At 47.9% G+C, this 20,811-nt stretch overlaps 1 long non-coding RNA gene across 1 annotated transcript; it reads left to right on the forward strand.

The window, feature by feature from the left end:
* Positions 1–847: 847 nt before the first annotated feature.
* Positions 848–19,219, forward strand: LOC308555224. The gene is made up of 3 exons (XR_013998524.1): positions 848–920; positions 1,064–1,165; positions 16,958–19,219. It is a non-coding gene; the product is annotated as an uncharacterized lncRNA (long non-coding RNA).
* Positions 19,220–20,811: the final 1,592 nt, after the last annotated feature.

Raw genomic sequence — 20,811 nt, forward strand, 5'->3', positions numbered from 1 at the left:
TAAGCATCCCAAAGGTTGTCAGTTGTTCTTGGACCTCAACCATGAATGACCAGGGAGTGTCCTTCTATCACAGTGCCAATTATTCCCACAAATTTCCAAAATATCCTTGGGGGTGGTTCTATCCCCATGAGAACTACGGTTCTAACTCAGTTCTCTCATTTTACAGGGGAAGGAATCATTCCCTTGGGAAAGGAAGAACTACCTCCTAGATTACACAGGGATTTAGGGATTAAGCACAGACCACAATCTCCTGACTCCTTGCTCTGAATCAGGGTTCCATCCACCGTAATAGTCAAATAGACTCAGGTTCAAATCCTGACGCTAGCCCGGCCAGTGTGACTCATGAACCAAGAGGCCACCTGTTCAATTCCCTGTCAGGGCACATGCCCAGGTCATGGGCTTGATCCCCAGTAGGGGGTATGTAGGAGACATCTGATTGATGTTTCTATCTCTCTATCCGTCTCTCTTCTTCTCTCTTTAAAATAAGAAAAAAATAAAAATAAAAATAACCAAAGCCTGGCTCTAACTTTAGGTGAATTACTTCATCTTTCTGAATCTCTGTTTTATTATTTCCAAAACTGAGATTAAAAATGGCATTTTTGTTAAAGACTTGTGAGAGTTAAGCAAGATTTTGACTCTAAACTCCTGGCATATGGTGGGATCTCAATACACGGTAGCTATTATTACAGCCCTTTAAAGCTCATTTATTTAAGTGCCAACAAAATTTGGCGTATCATGTTGCCGGAGAAACCCTCCACTTGAACATTTCTCTGCAGAGAGACACTTCTTCAGCTTTATCTTTCTAACTCTCCACACCCCTTTCCCCACCAACGCTGCCCTAAGCCACGTTCAAGAACAGACTGTGTCGGGCTGAGCAGCTCAGAGCACGCTGACACTGAAAAAGAACCTTGAGGCTGCAGGTTGGTTTGAAAGGGAAGAAGACAGATAATGACATATTTGAGTACTTATTTTATACCAGACGCTTTGCAAATGGTCTATTTTTCCTTTCTCTCAACACCCTGAGAGGCGGCGGGTACTGTTTATTATTACCTCTATTTTATAGATGAGAGATACAGTCACCCAGAGCCAAGATGGAAATCAGGTCTGAGAGACACTCGCTTGATTTGGGTTCTTCAGAAGTGGACCCCGAGACCAGGATTTGGGGGTACGTACTTTACATGGGAGGAGTATTTCTTTTCGATTTACTGCCTCTCTGCTCTGACGCTCCCTTCATTCTGGGCTCTGTGATGAAGGGATTCCTCAAAGCCTTTCCCCTTCAATGGGAGCGCAGTGCTCAGCTTTCCCAGGAGAGGGCGCTGGGGGGACAAGTTGCGGGTTGCTGTCTCCCAAGCACCCTGGAGGAGGGTGGTCTTGCATTTGCAGCACCTGCAGGCCAGCTCCAGCCTGGCCAGAGCAGCAGACTTCTCTGATATTCAGTGGGTAGAGCCACGTCTCCTCCAGAGATCCGGATCCCTCCCAAGTGTGTCCTTGCTTGGGTACTCACCCCGAGTCACAGGGTGCCTTACAGAGTCTCCTTGTATCTCACAGTTATCTTTATCATAGTTAATGATTCTCTGCATCCGATTTCTTTTGTTTAAATTACTGTGTGATTTCTGTCCCTGAAATGGGCCCAGACTGTCAGAGACGGTGATCCTGGGAGAAGCCAAGAGAGGAGAGAATGGAAAAAAGCCAACCAGGAATGGGGGAACGAGTGGGCTGCTACTGGAAGCACCTGGGGCTCAGTCGCACTGGTGTCCTTCTGAGAGTCTGGGTGCCACACACTTCAGCGTTGCCCCAGCAAGAGGCAACAGGGATGGATATTGATCTACCAATTCCCTTCTCTCATTGGTTAAGGGTTGCTCTTGGGGACCTTAACTTTTTGACACTTCTGTCCTGCTCTGAGCGCCTGAGCTGTCCAGGGCATACTTTTGGAGCCAGAAAAAGTCCTCAGGTGGGGAGAAGCAGGTTCCTGATGGTAAGGTATCTGCATGCGTGGGAACTCCTATGAAACTGTGGGTCACTCTAGGGTGAGCCAAGGGGATGTGGGCGGGCACTGATGTGTTCATTACAGACATATTGCAGGTGCTGAATGACAGAAGGACATCAGTCAGCTGGATGCTAACGAATGGCTGAACTCGAGGGCGAATTTTCTGGAAAAGTCAGTTGCAGATCAAATGTTTTCCTAAATGGCATAATTTAATTGTACAGTCAGCGTTCAGTATGGATAATTGGATTTTTCTTTGACCTTGGCAGTCTCACTGGCTGGCTTGCTGTCCACACTGGAAGATGCCTTTTTTCAAACTCTTTTAAATAACATAAGCCAAACCTGACTTCCATCGAGAGCTGGCAGCCCTGCCATTTTCAGGCAGTGCCAGTGGCTGGGGTATCCAACCAGAAAAACAAAAGGCAGCGGAGTTTGTATTTCCCAATCTGCCCTTTACAAGAACATTTCAGCTGCGGCAAAAGGCTTTTTCCATCGCCCTGGCTGTTTTAATGGAAATCTGGGTGGCATTAAGCCCTTTTAATTCTGAGCACCGGCTTCTAAAGTTCAGTGACGACAGAGCTCTGTTCTGGCCGGGAACACAGCGGCTGTCTAGACGAGAGATTTTCATCAGCGAGAGCACCAGGATGGAAATGCAGGCAGGAGACACGCTTACTGCAAGCAGACAGGGACAGTGTTTGTGGGCAATGCGGGCCAAAGAAGGTTATGTCTACATTAAACATTTTAAGTCGTTCACATCTTGAAATGATTTAATCAGCGTATATGGTTCCCCAACTGGTGATGCACTCTCTCCGCAACTAAAATATTTCGTGAAGAAAGACCAAGAAAGCTTACTGTGTCCCGAACTGGAAAGATCTCTGGGACATGGTGCTAAGTGACGCAGTGTGCCTAGCAGGGTTGAGTAGCTAACTATCGTATGAAAAAGAAGGGGGGGGGGGGTGTTACATAGTCATATTCGCTGTATTTCCATAAAAATCTGATAACAGTGTCTGGGTAAGAAAGGCAGAAAGAAGGGATGATATATTTTTCAATTTACATCTTTTACATCATTTTGATTTTAAGCTTATGTTCATGTATTTCCTGCTCAAATAGATAACACATTGCCCAGTGAAAAATAATCACTGGAGAGCAAGCCTCTGTTCTCTGATCGTTTTTACAACCTGCGACAGTAACTTCAGGTGGAAAATGCATTTCACCAAATTAAAGCTTATACACATAGTGAGTCCTTCGGGGTTTGAGCGGGTGTGTTTTGACCATGGATATTTTTCACATCTTCGCTGCTACTTGTCATCCAGGCAGCAGGGGGCAGTGTTTCCCCGCTTTTCTTTGTGTCTTCCCCCCACCTCCCCAACCGAATCTGCAAAACCGTCCGAGAATTCTCTAATTCGAGTCTATGCACAAAACGCACCGCATTTTCTAGATTCATGCCGTTCCTCTTTCATCCCCCAAATTTCGGGGGGGGGGGACTCGAAGCTTCCAGCAGGCTGCTTAATGATTATTCCAAAAGGGCTGGTCATTGGGCTTGATGTTGTGAAGTCTTTTTCCCGTCTCCTCTCTGCCCCCTTCTTGTCATTCCACTCACTCCCACGAACCACTTTCCATAATCGAGTCATAGAAAAAGCCCTTAAATGATGAAAATTCACAGCCCTCTCTCCCTCTCTCGCTTTGCAGAGGAGACTCGGGTTTGGTAAGGCAAAGCAAACAATCGGACAAACAAATAAAAAGAGGGCGGACTCTGGAACTCTACGAATGGTGCCAAAGTAAAAAAAAAAGAAGCTAAATGGGGACTAGAATGGGTGTTGGGGGCTATCCTGTGAGCCTGGCTGGCGCTGTACCTGCCGTCACTTTTACATCTTCACAACACATTTGAGCCCTTGGGCCAAGGAGAGGAAAGGTCATAGGGATGAGCGGCTCGGCCAAGTTTATGTTGCTGCAAAAGGACAGAACTGGAATCGGAAGCCAGGCTGCATCCAAAGCTGAAACCTTTCAATATTCTCTCTACAGCATGGTAAATACATGGAAGGCATGTCCGTGCCCCCCCCCCCCCATCCCCCAGGGCCTGCTGTGGCTCACGTGTACACCACCTGCCCCAGCCCCGGTGCCCGTGAAGACAGGAGAGAGAGAAAGGGAAGCCACCTTAGGAACCCCCTAAGTGCTCAGTGGAAGCTGGTCTTTGCTGCTCGCGGGCAGCGATCCCTTTAGAGGAGGCAGCGATACTGAACATGCCCGAGGCCGAAGGTTCCTGGAGCCGTGGCCTTGGGTAAGCGCCCGGAAGGCCCTGCGCCGTGTGCAGAGCTCCTTTGGAGCCTCTGGGCGCGGCCCATGGACGTGTGTGTCTGCTTTCCTCTCCCCAGCTTTCTGGCAGTGCCTGCGGGTGGAGGTGACGGGGAGATGCAGAAACGAACACTTCGGAGCTCCGGATGACTAGCTGCGATAGTGCACAGGGCACAGCAGTGAAGACTCTTTACCAAAGTGAAGTTCTGGGCAGTGGTCTTGGGTGGCATCTAACCTCTGTATTACTATTATTATTTTAAATAGGGTTTTATTGATTTCAGAGAGAGGAAGGGAGAGGGAGAGAGAGAAACATCAACAGTGAGAGAGAATCACAGATCGGCCGCCTCCTGCACGCCCCCTACTGGGGATTGATCCTGCAGCCGGGGCATGTGCCCTGACCGGCAATCAAACCTTGACCTCCAGATTCAAGGGTCAACTCCCAACCACTGAGCCACACCGGCCAGGCCACCCTCTGTATTAAATAACATCAACACTCCTTGGGAGAGAGTTGTGGCCCTTTCGAGGCTGAGTAGGGCAAGGAGAGAGCCTCCTTGGTTGCAAGCTGGAATTTTCTTAGCTGATTTTACTTTCCTTTTGTTATAATTCTATTTGTGGCAAATGATGATGGTTTTCTGTCTATGGTTGTGATGAGGTGCCCCTTTGACATGCAGGCATTTAAGTAAAAAAGTCAACTTAGAGAAAGAGAGTCGAGTCGATAACGGGATACGTGCTCTGGAGCTGTGGCAAAAGTGCAGGGGCACTGAAATGCGTGAATGTTGTAGTGAATCATTTCTAGACATGTCTTCTTCCGTCTCAATTTATGATGTTTACCCCAGAGTCATGGGAAATGAGAGCTGTGGAATTTCACTACAGAAAGGGGTGCGCTCGTCCATCCCGCTCATTCATAGGTGATGAGAGGGGGCTGAGAGGGGTGAGACCGGCCCAAGGTCACAGTGTTCTCTTGGCTAATTGTGTGTGTGTGTGTGTGTCTGCTGCTGGGTGGGGCGGGCTGAGCAGGGTAGTAACCTAGAGACAGAGCTGGATAGAGTTGCTTTAGGTGCCTCGGTTGTCTTGGAGCCATGCAGGGAAAGAGAGAAAAGCGGGGGAGACAGTTTTTGAACAAAATGAAAACTCTTGGATAGCAAAGGGAAAAAATCCTTCAAATCTAAGTTTGTTTTGCTCGCTGCCGCAGTGGGGACAGGAGCCCACTGGGTCCCCCCGCTACACACCACAGCGGCTGCCTGCGGGGAATGCAGCGTGAAACACGCCGGGGCAGCGTGAGGCTTGGGCGAAGCGCGATGACTGATCAGGAAACGCCCGTAAGTCCTGGACGGCGAGTCCTGGTCGCGGGGATGCTTCTCAGGGCCCCCCCCCCCCCCCCCGCTGCCGGAACAAAGCCAAGGCTGGGCTTGCAGGCCGGCGAGACTGAACCCAGATGGCCTTGTCCTGGGGGCGACTTCATTCTGGCTCTGACGGTCATCTGTGAGGAAATCAGGTGTCACAGGACGCGTCCGTGCTCCAGATCTGCTCTGGGGGTGGGGTGGGGGGATGCTGGTCCCCCGCCTGCCCCTCGCTGTGAGCCTTGCTCTTTTATGGGCATGCTGATGTTATGAAGTGGGATGCAGTCCAGGATTGAAGGCAGCCCCCCTATGGGTGGGGCTGGGGGGCCCAGTGCACGGTCCAGAGCAGGAGCTGAGCAGACGTTTGTGGGATGAGCCGGGAGGGAACCAGCCCATCGGTGGGCTTGGCATAGAGCCAGCCCACTGCTCACCCACGTTCCCGTGTGGACACATCACCCACCTTCCTGTGTCGCTATTTCTTCCTGCCTCGTATTTACATAAGAAACTCGGTCCTGAGGTGGGGCTGGGATATGAGATGAGTCTGAGTGTGGCGGATGCCTTTCCACTCATCCATGCTGAAGGCATTCATTCGGCCGACCAGCGGATGTTTGCTGAGCCCTCAGTGGGGGACGGCGCAGGCCTCTCCTTGACGACGCTGATACCAGCATTGTCAGTTTTGTAAATAAGCAGCTCACCAAGATAATGCCTTCAGAATATCGCACACCCTACAATGAAATAGCGATTAGATAAAAATAGTAATAGTAATGAAATCGATGAAAGCCAGCATTTATTAGGTACCTCCTGTGAGCCGCACTTGTATAAACAATTACGTGTAGGATGCATTGAATTCTCATGGTCATCCTAAAAGAGGCACAATCATTATATTTCATTTAATAAAGAGACAGAGAGTAATGGGAAAAGATGGGATATTTTTTATTTTTAACTAAAAAAAACATTTAAAAAATGTGTTTTTATTTTAGAGGGAAGAAGGGAGAAGGAGAGATAGAAACATCAATGATGAGAGAGTCATTGATCGGCTGCCTCCTGCACACCCCCCACTGGGGATCGAGCCCGAAACCTGGGCATGTGCTCTGACGGGGAATCGAACCCGTAATCTCCTGGATCATAGTTCAAGGCTCAACCGCGGAGCCATGCCTGATGGGCAAGACATGGGATATTTTAAACAGCATGGTCAAGAATGTTTTCATGGGAGGTGACAGTGATGCAGGGGCCAGAGTGTGCATTTCTGTGTGTCTCCAAAACCAACAGTTCTCTCTCTACTCACCCCACCCCTGCCCCACCATTGTTTGGAAAAGCCTACCATGTCACTCATTGTCACTGCAACTGCCTTCTAACTAGGCTGGCCCTCCTTGCAGCCAAAATGGTGTGACAATGACTGGAAGGGGCAGACAGACAAGGAACTGGGCCCACCTACTGCTCTGTTGAGCTTTCTAGTGTGTGACGTATTGGTGTCCTCTGAATTTGCAGTTTACAAGACTTAGAGCCCTGGGATTACAAAGCGTGGAACAACGGCTTACCCTGGGGAGGCTGGGTGTATGTCTTCCCTCCCCTTACACATGACTGTGGGAAGGGGGGAGGCAGAAAATAACCCAGCGGTGGGGGCAGCAATCAGAATAATCTCATCCACGCACGTAGTGCCACGAGACTCACGGCCTTTCACCTCCAAGATGCCACTTGGGGCTCCCAGTGACCTTGGGGGATAGAGATTGTTACGCATGTTTGGAAGATCAGAGCGGCGAAGGCCGGGATGCTTCAGAAGCTGAGCCAAGGTCACGCAGCTGGTGGGGAAGAAAGCTGGAGCTTGAACTTTCCAATAAAGAGCAAATCTGTTAATCCATCTGACCATAGGCTACAGGGATGACGTCTTTCTTAACCACCACGGCCATTCAGTGCTGTAAATGCTTCCCCTGTAAATGCTGGAATCTGAACTGAGAGCTTTGTGCATGTTAACCCGTGGAATCCTGGTGCATGGTGCAGGGCACAGTGCCCAGCCCGCGGTGAGAACTCGGTTAATGCTCATTTATATGACTCTGCTTTTAGATAAGGGGAAATTGAGGCCCAGAAAGGTGAAGTCACAATGGGGCTGAGTGCAGGCCACGTGGTTATGGGGTTTGTCTCTTGTCCGTGACACATGCCCCTGCCTCACGGTTGGGTCCCCGGTGCCTCTGTTTGTGGTGGGCAGGGCACACTGAACTTTAGACTTTTGCAGCTTGTCTCTGGGAACACTTAGAGTTTCATTCTTTTAAAAATATGTTTTTATTGATTTCAGAGAGAGGAAGGGAGAGAGAGAGAAACATCAGTGAGAAAGTCACTGATCGGCTGCTTCCTGCACGGCCCCTGCTGGGGATGGAGCCTGCAACTCGGGCATGTGCCCTGACCGGGATTTGAACTGTGACCTCCAGGTTCATAGGGTGACGCTCAGCCGCTGAGCCACGCTGGCTGGGCACTTAGAGTTTCTTCAGTTTTTCCTTTGAATTACTGCTCAAAGCCATTTCAACCTTGCGTCTTCAGCCCTACAGAGATGATTGGGGCTGCGGCCCCCTCTCTGTTCCCTTCTGGAACCCCTTCGTTTCTCTTCACTCAGGAGAGGCTGAGGATCCGAGGTGCTGCCGGCGGAGGGTTTTTCCTCACTGTGCCTGAGGGATGCGCGTTTCTTGGGGGAGTTCTATTCCTATCAACGCAGTGGGATTTGGAATGCAAGTTGGAAGGGCTTCTTGCTTTGCGTTTTGCCAAAGTTTCAAATAAGTGGACAGTGTCTTAGCATTTCCTCAGCTCTACTCCAGGCTGCAGCTTAAGTTTACTTGGCTTCATTCTGGGAAGTATGGGTCTCGGGGGGCCCTGTGCTCAGCAACACGGAGAAGGCAAATTGAGGGGGATCCAGACTCTGTCTCAGGTCTCTGGGATGCGGTGGAGAAGGGGCAGATGACTCCCAGTGGAAGCTGTCGCCCACAAGGTAGAATTTCAGCCAAGCTTTGAAATACATCTGGATTTTGATAATGGGGGAGGAAGGCAAGCACATCTGATAAGGGCTTAATTTAAAAAAAACCTCAATAGCAAAAAATACACCACCCCTCATAATCTGATTAAAAAATGCAAGAAGAAAAAAATAAACACATAATGGAAGAAGGATCTGAATAGCTGTTTCTCCAAAGAAAACATAGGAATGGCCACCATGTATATGAAAAGGTGGCCAACATCACTACTCATCAAGGAAATGCAAATGACAACCACCATGAGATCTCACCTCACACTCGTTCCAATGGCCATTATCAAAGAGAAGATAATAAATGCTGGCGAAGATGTGGAGAAACTGGATCCTTGTACACTGCTGGTGGGAATGAAAATTGGTGCCACCACTATGCAGGACAGTATGGGGGTTTGTCAAGAAATTAAAAACCATATAATGTCCCTTCTAATTGTGCATATCCAAAGGAAATGAAATCAGCATACTGAGGAGATATCTGCAGCTCCATATTCATCGCAGCATTATTTGCAATAGCCAAGACATGGAAACAATCAGTCTGTTGAAGGATGAATGGGCAAAGAGAAATGGAATATTATTCAGCCCTGAAAAAGAAGACAATCTCACCACTAGTGACAGTACGGATGAACCTGGAGGACATTATGCCGAGCGAAATAAGCCAGACACAGAAAGACAAATCCTGCATGATCTCACTGACTTGTGGAATCTAAATAAGTCAAATTATAGAAGTGGGGAGTGGAATGGTGGCAGCCAGGGGCTGGGAGGCAGGGGAGACGGGAGGTGCTGATCAAAGGATGCAAAGTTTCAGTTACGCAGAATGAGAGGATTCTAGAGACGTTTAATGTATAGTCCAGGGACTATAGTTAATAATACTGTATTGTATACATGAAACTTGCTAAGAGAGTGGATCTTGAATATTCTCACCACACCCACAAAAAATGGTAACTCTGTGGGGTGATGCATATGTTAATTAACTTGATTGTGAGGATCCTTTCACAATGTATACATACATCAAAATATTGCATTGCACACTTCATATACACATGATTTTTATTTGCTAGTCTTACCTCAATAAAGCTGGAAGGAAAAAAATCTAAAATATCATAGTCTTAGTGGTTTAAACAACAGACATTTATTTTCTTACTGTTCTGGAGCCTGGTGCAGACAGGTTTGGTCCTGGTTTGCAGATGCCCGTCTTCTCGCTGTGTCCCCATGTGTCCTGTTCAGTGTGTTCATGTGTCCTTGGGGTCCCTCTGTGCCTCCAAATTCCCTGTATAAGGAAGAACACCCGTCAGATTGGATTGGGACCCACCCTAACAGCCTTGTTTTAACTTAATCACCCCTTTAAAGGCCCCATCTTCAAATACAGTCACATTCTGAGGTATTGGGGGTTAGGACTTCAAAACATGAATTTTGGAGGGAGACAATTCAGTCCATAACAGATATCAAGCTAAACATCTTATGTAATTATTTTAATGCTTATGATAATCCTATGACTAGTGCTATTCATAACCTTTTGTTCAGTATCTTGTTTACGGTCTCACAGTGGTGAATGGCAGAGCCAGGATTCGTCTCTAGCCAGGCCTGTCTACCTGGCCCCGTGGAACATGTCTGTCCTCCTGATGGTTGTACTTGGGATGTGACCAAGGGCCTGCTGCACCTGTTATACTCAGGTGTAGAAGAAAAGCACAGTCAGGGAAAGGTCTCCAGAAGGGAACACGAGAGCACAGGCGGGTTTCATCATTTCCTCAGATACAAACGTGGATCTTAGGATGGGGTGTCACAATGAGAAGGGCAAGGCAGGCTGTACAGACGGGGCTGGATGGTGGGATTGGCGTCCCGGGCTAGGGAGGAGATGACGATGGCGTCTTGGGCTGGCTCCATCCCGAAGACAGAACAGGCGATTTGTCCCGCAGCCCCGCTGACCGGAATGCAGGGATCCAAACTGAATGCGAACGGGACTGTGGGTTGAGTTGAGCCTCCTCAGAGACGTATGTTGCCGTCAACTCCGGTGCCTGTGAATGTGACTTTATTTGGAAACTGGATCTTTGTGGATGTATTAGTGAAGATGAGGCCATACTGATTTGGGGTAGCCCTAAATCCAATGACTGGTGTCCTTATAAGAAGGCGACAAGAAGACACAGAGGGAAGTGGTGGCCACGTGAAGTGGGAGGCAGAGGCCGGCGAGCTGCCTTCACGGCCCAAGGGACACCGAGGACTGCCGGCGACCCCCAGGAGCCGGAGAGAGGCCGGGGACAGGCTGTCCTTCAGAGCCTGTGGGAGGAACCAACCTTGGGAACAGCCGGAGGTGATATTTCTAGAACCGTGGGACGGTGCAGTTCCACCATTTAAGGCACTGGGTTTGTGGAACTGTATGCAGGCCGCCCTAGGAAACTAATACATGTGAGACGGGCGAAACACTCAGGAAAGCCATTGCTCTAAGTATGACTCGGAGACAAGGATGGAGGCGCAGAATGTGCCCGGGGACTTACTGGAAAGGACAGCTCGAAACAAGGATGGGAATTATGGTCTCAGAATCTCCATACAAATGAGCAGATTATGAGAAATAAAAGAAACCGACGACAGAGGTGGTGCACGGGATCTTTTAGAATCACCAAGACTTGGGGTGGAGTCCAGTGCCGGCAGCTACTAACATGAAGGGACTCGACCTACTGCGGGCGGAGCTAATCTGTATTTTACAAAAAAGACAGACACGCTCCCTACGGGAATCGGGGGCCTGGGAGGGGCAGGCGCTCAGCAGAGCACAGGTTCAGAATACGCCGGCGGACATGCGGCTGTGCTGTCCTGGAAGAGGGGCCGTGAGCCATGTGGACCCCACAATAGAGCGGCCCAGGTCACACACTGGCTCAGAGGCGGGCTGTTGCAGTCACGGGAGCTCAGGTCACTTGTCCAGCTACATACAAGCTGCATCTGGCTGAAAGCGGGAGAGCTTGACTGGCGTCGGCCTTGCCCTGTGCATAGTCTCAGGTCCCGCGGGCAGTGGCTAAGGAGTCTCCGCTCGGGACTAAATGATGAATCGCTCGTTGGCTGGAGCAGTGCGAGTGATGGGCTCTTAAGATAAAGCCAGATGGGGCTTCGCCTTTTGGGGTGACCGTGGCCTCAGAGAATTTATAAGCTCCAGTGAGAAGAAAAGACAAACATGGTCAGGACTGTACCCTAGACCTTGAGAGGAAAAGATTAAAAAAAAAAAAATCGGAGACTATCCTTTATTTCTTGCTGGGGGCTGATGCAGATTCCATAGCTCTTCCTCCCCCCTCCCGCTTCCATTCCTCCCTCCCTTCCTCCTTTCATCCCTCCTCTCTCTTTCCTTTCCACGACCAAAAGCCAGGATTTCTACCTTGTAATGAACCATTAAGGGGTATTAAGTTTTAGCCTTTGGAAATGGAAATTGGCCTGGGGGGCGGGGCTTGGTGCTCCGGAGGCCGCCTTCTGGAAGGATGATTGGTTACTGGGCATCCTCGGGCTCTCTGCGGCTGTGCTCTCCAGGCTGTGACTCACACCGTCAAATACAGACGCAGCTTGTTTGGTTTCATTGTTATTAATTTAGATGGTTGTATATTATTAGAGGAACCTTACAGTGCTTTGTTGGCCCTCTTGTGGGAAATGAAAACATTTGCATCCCTTGTATCTTGAAATCATAGTTTTCTAATGACTGCATTTTAAGATGTATGTTTCTGGGGATCCTACTGTGAAGGAGCAACCTGTTGTGGTTAGAGCAGGGGTACACGCTATCTTCATCACCCCAAATATGACACATTTTAGTGCTAACACTAGAGTCAGACTGACCAGTTTGAGTCCATGGTCTCACCAACGCTGTTTAAGCCTCACTTTATGAATAAAGTGGGAATAATAGGACCTGCGTCAGTGAGGATTAAATGAGATCATGCATGTGCACATATAGAAGATGCTCAATAAAACGGGAACTAAGACTTTCCAAGAACTAAAGAGCGCTTACAATTTGCCAGACACCGTATGAGGTCCTTAGGGAACTGCACAAGGCAGGTATGACTATTGTCCCTGCTTTACAGACAAGAAACAACCCAAGGCACAGGGCATCTAGGTAATGAATGCTCAAGATGACAGAATTAGTAAGTGGCAGAGTGGGGAGTTGAATTCAGAGGGTGTGATTGTGGACATACTGCCGGTGACTACTCAGGGTGACCAGAACACTCCGTTTCTTTCCCACATGGGTCATGCACTGAGACCAAGGTCCAGTGACTGGTCTGTATTCAGTTACAAACTATTCATCTCCTCCTGCGCTGTGGACATCTGGAGGGGCTGTGTCCTACTTACCCCAAGAATTTAGCTCAGCCCTTGCCCTATGAGTGACTCAGTCAAGGCCTTCCTCTCACTGACCTTTTTAATCACCCTGGTCCTTGCTGAGGCTGCTAACACGGGACTGTGAAACAATGCTAACAAAGAACTCCACCTGGACGGGTCTTCCTGGTTTCCACTTGGACCCCAATGCTCTTCCAGCGCAACTTGTCGAAATTTCACGAGTTTGGGCTTCCTCCAGAATGGAAGCCATCCAGTTGGGTATATGGAAAAGTGTCATTTTCCACTAGTACTTCTTAAAATCCATGGAGCTCACTGGTGATTGCTTTTTAGTCTTGAAATGAAGCTTGGCGATAGCCTATAAGAGAGGAAATAGGGATCCAAAGACGTGAGGCTATTTTCTGGAGTTTGCTCAGACAGTGAGGGGTAGACTCCACACTGGAAACCAGAACCCTTGACACTGTCTAGGGTCACTTTCCATTTGCATTTAGCAGGAGAATCTGGAATATTAAGGATTTGACAATGTAGGCTTTGCTTATATGTGGCATAACATTTGGATTAAAGCTAAAAAATCCAAACACACATTGATATGTTGCTTTTTTAATGCAAACAGTAGCTTTTAAAATCTATTTTAACAAGAACATATTTAAGACTCACATAAAGACATATGTAAATGCTCATGGGCAATAAAACTATGATAATATTACTCAAGGCACTCAGTGAGGTCTCAGTGAAAATTGTGTACAATTAGTGTTTTGTTTTTCATGCCATAAATCAAGTAAGTGTTCCACAAAAGATGAAAGACATTCAAAACACTCAAAATTGTATCATTTGTGGAAATTGCTAAACATTCATGAAGCAAACTAGAAAATGCTTTGGACAAACTCAAATGATGCCACTAATGGAAATTTTAGAGAAAAGAATGTTGGAATCAAGATCCATTAAAATATTACTTTAACAAATGAGCCATTGGTGAAATTGGATTTCCAAACAAATGACTCCTCCGTATTTTGGAATGAGTGGCTCATGGTTTTGCTGGGAAAGGAAGACATTTGTGAATTTAGGGGAAATGTATTTTCCTAGTGACTGTATTAATAGCGGTCAAAGATAACAATGATTATCAGTTAATCAATGCCAGGCAGGCACTAGACGTTCAACCTGATCCAAGCTGTCGCTCCTTCCTCAGAGCTGCCTCTGTCCTTTGCATGTACTTCTAATATGACAATACTCTTACCCTTAATGTGTATGTGGCCCGTGAGCTCCTGTGAGTAGAAACCCTGCCTCTTTAATTTTTTTTTTTTAAACAGGAATGAGTGTCAGGCCCAGGATTAGGTTTGACTCCAAATTCTGTGGAAATTAATGGAAATCAATCAAATGAGAAAAGCACTATTTTTTCTGAACTTGGTATAGCAAAGGAGTCAGCCACCATCACTTGGGTTTTGACAGAGACTCGGGCAGAGGAGTAGGAACGCTTTCCCATGGGAACAGGGCAGGCTGTGGGTGAGCCCTGATTGGAGGCTGTTGGCATGAGGAAGCTGTGGGCGGGACAGCTGGAAGTGGGGCATCCTAAGTGATTGGTTATCGCTGTGTATTTGACTAACTCTGATGGGTCCTAGTTTGGAAATGGGAACAAAAATTAGGAAAGCTAGCCCGGGCAGGTAGCTCAGTTGGTTAGATTATTGTCCTGATCCTCCAAGGTTGCAGATTTGATCCCCGGTCAGGGCACATACAAGAAATAACCAATGGATGCATACGTAAGTGCAAAAACAATTCAGTGTTTCTCTCTCTCTCTCTCTCTCCCTCTCCCTTCTTCTCCCCCTAAAATCAATAAAAAAAAATTAGGAAAGCTGTCAGTTATTAATCAAGTCCAGCCAGTTTGGGCCCGATCGTTACAGGAGTTCACACTTGGCTTCTTGGACCTGTTGTCAGATAGCGGCCTCCCTTCCTGCCAGTCTGACTATAGGGAGCACGTTGGCTTCCTGGGGAGGTTATTGCAGGTTGCATGGGCTTGTGGCTGTAAACTGGGGGTTAGAATTCACATGGGTTCTCGTAGGTCGTTTTTCTACGTGGTGTGGCCAGTGCTCCTTTGTGTACCTAGTGTGCGGGTTTGGTTCCCTTCCTTCTAAACCTGGGTGAGCAAACTTTCTGTAAAGGACCAGAGGAAAAGGTTGTCAGCTTTGTGAGCCATGCAGTCTCTGCTGCAATTACTCAGCTCTGACATTTTGGTAAAAAGGCAGCCACGGACAATGTGTAAACAAGCGGGGTTGGCTGTGTTTCAAAGATGCTTTATTTACGAAACCAGGCAGCAGGCTGATCTCACCCGGGGCTGTGGCGAGCCGGCCCTGCGCAAAATCCACAAATATGCAAACAACAGCTGCTGCTGCGTCCCGACTCCTTTCCTTTGGGCCCAGTTTCATGCTATTGAAACTCTGATCATTACGGTCTAGTTTCAGAGCGGTGGTGTATTCGAGAAGGACAGTGCAACAATCAAAACAATTTTTTAAAATGTCATTATTTTTTCCTTCCTCTCAATGGACGTTATATGACACCCATTTAATAACTAAAGTGACCCTTCTTATAATGTTGTTTTCCTCCTGTCCTATTCCCCCAGGGCCAGTAGTTCATTTTCAGAGCCTCTTATTTGTGAAACCTGGCAAAGGAACCCAGCCCTCTGCCAGGCACAGAGATTCAGCAGAGAGAACCACCTTCCTCTCAACACGTCACGCGCCAGACAAGGGTACACGAGAGCAGCACCGTTAAATTGGTAAAGGTGGCCTGTCCTTAGCCTGGTCTCCTCATGTTGGCAACATGGCTGCCACAGCTCCAGGCATCACAGATAGAAAGTTATCCAGAGGAAGTAGAGGCCATTTCTTCCTTGTATCATTTTTTTTTTTTTTAAATATATCTTTATTGATTTCAGAGAGGAAAGGAGAGGGGGAGAGGGAGAGAGATAGAAACATCAATGATGAGAGAGTCATTGATCGAGCCCGCAACCTGGGCATGTGCCCCGACCGGGAATCAAACCCCGATCGCCTGGATCCTAGGTCGATGCTCAACCGCTGAGCTATGCCCGGCCGGGCCCTTGTATCATCTTAAGTGTGAAGAACCCTCTTCTGGAAGCTTCCTAGCAGACTCATTCCCATGTCACGTTGACCCAATTGTATCACATGCTCACGTCCAAGTCCATATTGGGGAATGGGACCACCATGACTGGCTTAGGTGAGGCAGTGTCACCTGCTGAGGTTGGGGTACACCTTGCTGCCTCCGATGCATGTGGTCTTACAGAGGAGTGAAGGAGTGAAGTTGAAGTTCTGTAGGAAGGATGAACGGGGGGGTCCATATTGAGAAGCCAACCAGCTGTATCTTCAGCAGGAGGCCAAGGGGCAGGAAGAGAAAAGGCATCAGAGAAAACAGACGACCTACGAGGAATCCAGTTCGAGGTTTTTAGCATTCCTCAAAGAAGAAGTGTCAGGGATTCCTTTTTGTGGACCACAGAATGCCTGAATTTGTTGATAAAGAGTTGTCCCCCGTCTTTCTCCGAACACATCACATACCAGGCAAGAACAGGTAACAACAACAGTGTCCAATCGGCAAAGAGAGCCTGTCGTCCTCTGCAGCCCAGTTTTGATGTCTGCTCTCACTGTTTCCACAAGTCCCCCTCTCTGGTGCACCGAGGACCTTGCAGACTTTACCATGAACGCTTTGCGCAGAGGGAACTCTGGATGTGCAGATGGAAATACCTGGTATGAATCCTGGCTCTGCCACTGACTCGTCCATGACCTCGGGCAAGTTAACAGCGAAGGGTATTAGTTTACCGTACCTGTAACGAGGGACGAGGTCTGCCTTCCTTGCTTGCATAGTTGTGAGAATTAAATGAAATAACTTTTCAGTGCCTGTGGCACATAGACACCAAATAAATATTTTGTTTTTTCTTGGGTTGAACCAGACCTGTCTACTCGTTGCTCCCTGAAGCCGCTTATTTATTTTATGATTTTATTGCTTCACGTGCAGCTCACGACATTTTTCTCCTTACTCTTTCAGCCCTCCGCTTGGGATGCCTTCCCGTGTCCTCCCCACCGGGGACCTTATCTTCCATCTGAAGTCTGGCTGGACTCCACCTTGCTCGTGAAGCCCTCGTCTCCACTCCAGACCCAGGGTACCGTTTTCTGAAGGCGCCATCAGGGCCTGCGGGATTGAGGATATCGCTGGGGAAGCCTTCATGGCAACTGATGAAGCTGCAGAAGATCGTCCAGGAGATAAGTGGTCCTCAGCATCACCAGAGCAGTGAAACCAGGAGGCTGCCAGCTCTGGGATCAGGGCTGACTTGAAAAACAGAGTAGTATCCCAGGACAAAACAGAGAGAGGAATTATATTGGCAGCCTCTGGCCAAAGCCCTGTTTCCTCCATATGTCATTTTTCTTTTCATGGATGAGTTATACATGTTATTTGAGCATCAGTCTTCTCGTCTTCAAATTGAGATTCATATATACCTCTTCTTCCCTCCTGTTCTCCATGGGAATGTAAACTCTAAAGAGGCAGGGGTATATTTTATTTTTAATTTACCAGTTTTATCTAGCTGGCCCCCAGTGGGCGCAACACATGCTGTTGAAAATAAAATGAGTGTAAAATAAGAAAGCGTAGAGGTAAATGTCTGTAAACATAAGGTATGATACAAATGGAATGTATTTCATCACCACCTCTAAGAGCTTATCACCGATCTCTACACATTGTGGTCATGCAGTTCACGTCAGCAGGTAGGCCGCACGCCCCTGTGGAATGCGGCGCACAGTGTGAGGTCGTTTTTATCAAAACCTGGAATCTTTTGGAGGAGAACACCTGTCTTGTGTCAGATCATCACCTGCGAGTCACCTTCAGGTTGTCCAGTCCTAACGGCAGATGAGTAACGTGCCTCTACCTGCCTCCTCCACACTCAGGGGAGACACAGCTTGTTGATCATGACACGTCCCCCTGGATGTGGCCTCCTTTTTTTCAAAACCATCTTTACAGGCAGCTGCTATCAGCTTATCAGACTTAATCAGAATTCAGTTGAGCTCAAGGCCTATTTGTTATCCCTGGTCTTCATCCAAGGGTAACCTCCTTTGGCTTGTTGGCTTCTTTTCCCGAAGGTCTCTGTCGACGGCATCACCGCGGTCCCCTCCTGCGGGTCGTTGCTTTGTTTTCTCCGTTGGCCTTCAGAAAGTTCTCTTGTCCAAATGCAATCTCCTGCTGGAAAAACAAGGCTGCCCTTATCCTTCAACCCAGACAAATATCGCCAAGAAATATGATTTGGTTTGGCTTCAAAGCAATAAGAGAAATATCACAGGGGGAAATAAATCAACCCGTTCAGCGCGACGCCCGTGGAATTTATTGGAAACGCGCTCTCAGGCCCACGGGGGTCGCGCCTAGAACGGCAGCTTCGCTTCCACGTACACGGCCCCGTTTCTGTAACGGGCTGCACTTACCCACACTTTTTATCTTTTAAAGCACTTTACAGACATTTCCTAATTGATTTATGGCCCCCAGAACCCGTTTGGAACATGCAACGAGAGTGATTAAAAGGCCAGAAGAACTGATTTATGATGAAAGATTAAGGACGGAATGTGATCTGAAACTTGACCAAACAAAGACGCACGACTGACAGCTCGGCCACCTGGAATTACCTGGCCGAGTGCGGACGCTGGAGCGAGAGACAAATCATTTCCCTCGGCCATGAGAGGCTTCAAAAGAGAAAGTTGATTTTTTTCTGTAAATGAAGAAAAACTCAGTCAGGCAGATTGATACTCGAGGGCTATGGGCTGTCCCAGGAGGCTGCAGACTCAAGGTTGCTGCAGGGCCAAGGTCGAGAGCGGAGAACGGCGCTCTACGTTCAGAAATGCGACCTGATCCCACCCCATCCACGGTGCCCATCTTCCCCCTCCCATGGCCCATCTGCTTTTTGTATGATTCGGGGAGGCTTTACTCCCTCTGTGTCTCTGGGAAGAAACTGAGGACCTACAATACTTAACCCAGAGGATGCCCCCTGGCAGAAAGACGGTCTGTTGGTTATAGGTACCCACATGGGCATTTATGTAATCCCTTGTTCCACGTTTTTGGTTAGCAGTTCTTCTCAGGTTTACAGAAAAGGTATAAAATCAACAAAGTAGCTCACAGATTCATTATGTTTCAAAGTGGTTTGGGTTTAATTTTTGTTTATTATTTTAAGAATGCATGTCTCTTAACTAAAGATATTCAGTGTTTCTTAGCTCCAAATTATTCATTAATTTATTAATACATTCCCTTAGAAAGCATTAAATGAGTTATTTACTTTGTACATCTTGTGATTTACCATTTTGGGGAGACCGAAAAGTTTTAGAGGAGCTGGGGCTGCGTGGGGAATGTGCGGCCTGTCCTTGCCACATAGGGCCCCAGTGGAAATCAGCGATCCTGACCCAGGTCAAGTTGAACTTGAGAACTATTGGAAAAACAAACACTGTCAACTCCCCAAGCACAGGGTCTGCAAAAGGGGTCAATTATATGGAGTAAGTAGGTTCAAAAGGATGGGAAAATCCAGAGGAGAACCTGAGGACTCACAGGCAGAGGAGGGAGGCTCTGAAAAAGAGGAATGGTTGAGGCTGCAAGTTGAAGGTTTGCTATGGGGTCTGTGGGGATTGGGGTGGGGGACAGAAGGGCCAGCCAGTGACTCAGGTGCAGAGGCTCAGCGCTGCCAGGTTGCACGGGTCTCAGGAGTCCCACTATTACTGTCCTCAATGTGAATGAAGCCCCCGGGGTTGGGGGACACAGAAGCTGGAGAGGCTATGACAGGGGTTGCAGGGTGCAGAGGAGGAGACCTGAGCTATTTAGAAGTGTTTGGGAAAAGTTTCAGAGGAAATGACATCTAAGCAAATTCATGATGATGCAAAATTCGAGACAGAGGAGGGACAGCTGCAAATGCAAGGGGGTCTGGGCGAACAGCGAAGGTGAGCTGCCCTGGGCGTGGCCTGCAGGTGGCAGAAGCGAGCACGTGGGTGTGCAAGGAGGCGTGTGCAGAGGAGGCAGGGGGAGGTAAACCACTCCATGGACCCCGTGAACAGCACGTTGGAGTGTGGGCATCACGGGGAATCGGAAGCCACTGCACAATCACACAGGAATCACACAATCACCAGATCATTCTCCGGCTTATTAGGAGAATGAACGAAGGTATCTACCATGGTTATTTTTGTAATCTGGTCAGTTAATGAACAGCGAGTGCTTTGAAATTGAAAAGAAAAAAATTCATTTACTGATTTCATGCAGGCAAGAAGCAACCAGGGTCTGAAACCGCCACTGTGGTGTGGTGGCAAAGCAGCAGGGGTGCTCTGGCTCTGTCCTTGATGTTTTAGCTGCGCCTGTCTCCTTGCAGGTGAGTCAGGTTGGGTATCTTTTATGTTTATGCCGTTGAGGTCACTGCTGCCTAATCCATGGAAATACCTGAAAACGTTTTCTTTTTACCTAGCGTGGGCATAGAGATTGACGAATATCTACAACAACAGAACCTGGCATGTCCTTCATGACTTGGGAAAACGACTTCTTATTAATAGTGGGAGCCAGTTCATAAGTCTTTGTTGCATTTCTAACAAACATTCCTCCTTCCTCTGGGGTTGATGAATTTGATAAAAATTTGGAGTAGGATGGAAGGCTTATGGGGAGCACATTACATATCCCACATGTTGAAAAGCAGATGGATTTTAAGTCCCAGACTCTAATAATGTGTGATATTACAGGGAGCGAGACGCAAACAATCTTACAGCAGGTCCCACACACTATACCTACCACCATCTCCTGAGCTTCCAGCCCTCCCACCAGTTCCTAATATAGCAGATTTCTGCCCAAGCTACAAAAGGAATTATACAGTCTATTCTCAAAAACTGGTACTTCAA

Source organism: Miniopterus schreibersii (assembly GCF_964146895.1).
Source record: "Miniopterus schreibersii genome assembly, chromosome: 1".
Classification (NCBI taxonomy): domain Eukaryota; kingdom Metazoa; phylum Chordata; class Mammalia; order Chiroptera; family Miniopteridae; genus Miniopterus; species Miniopterus schreibersii.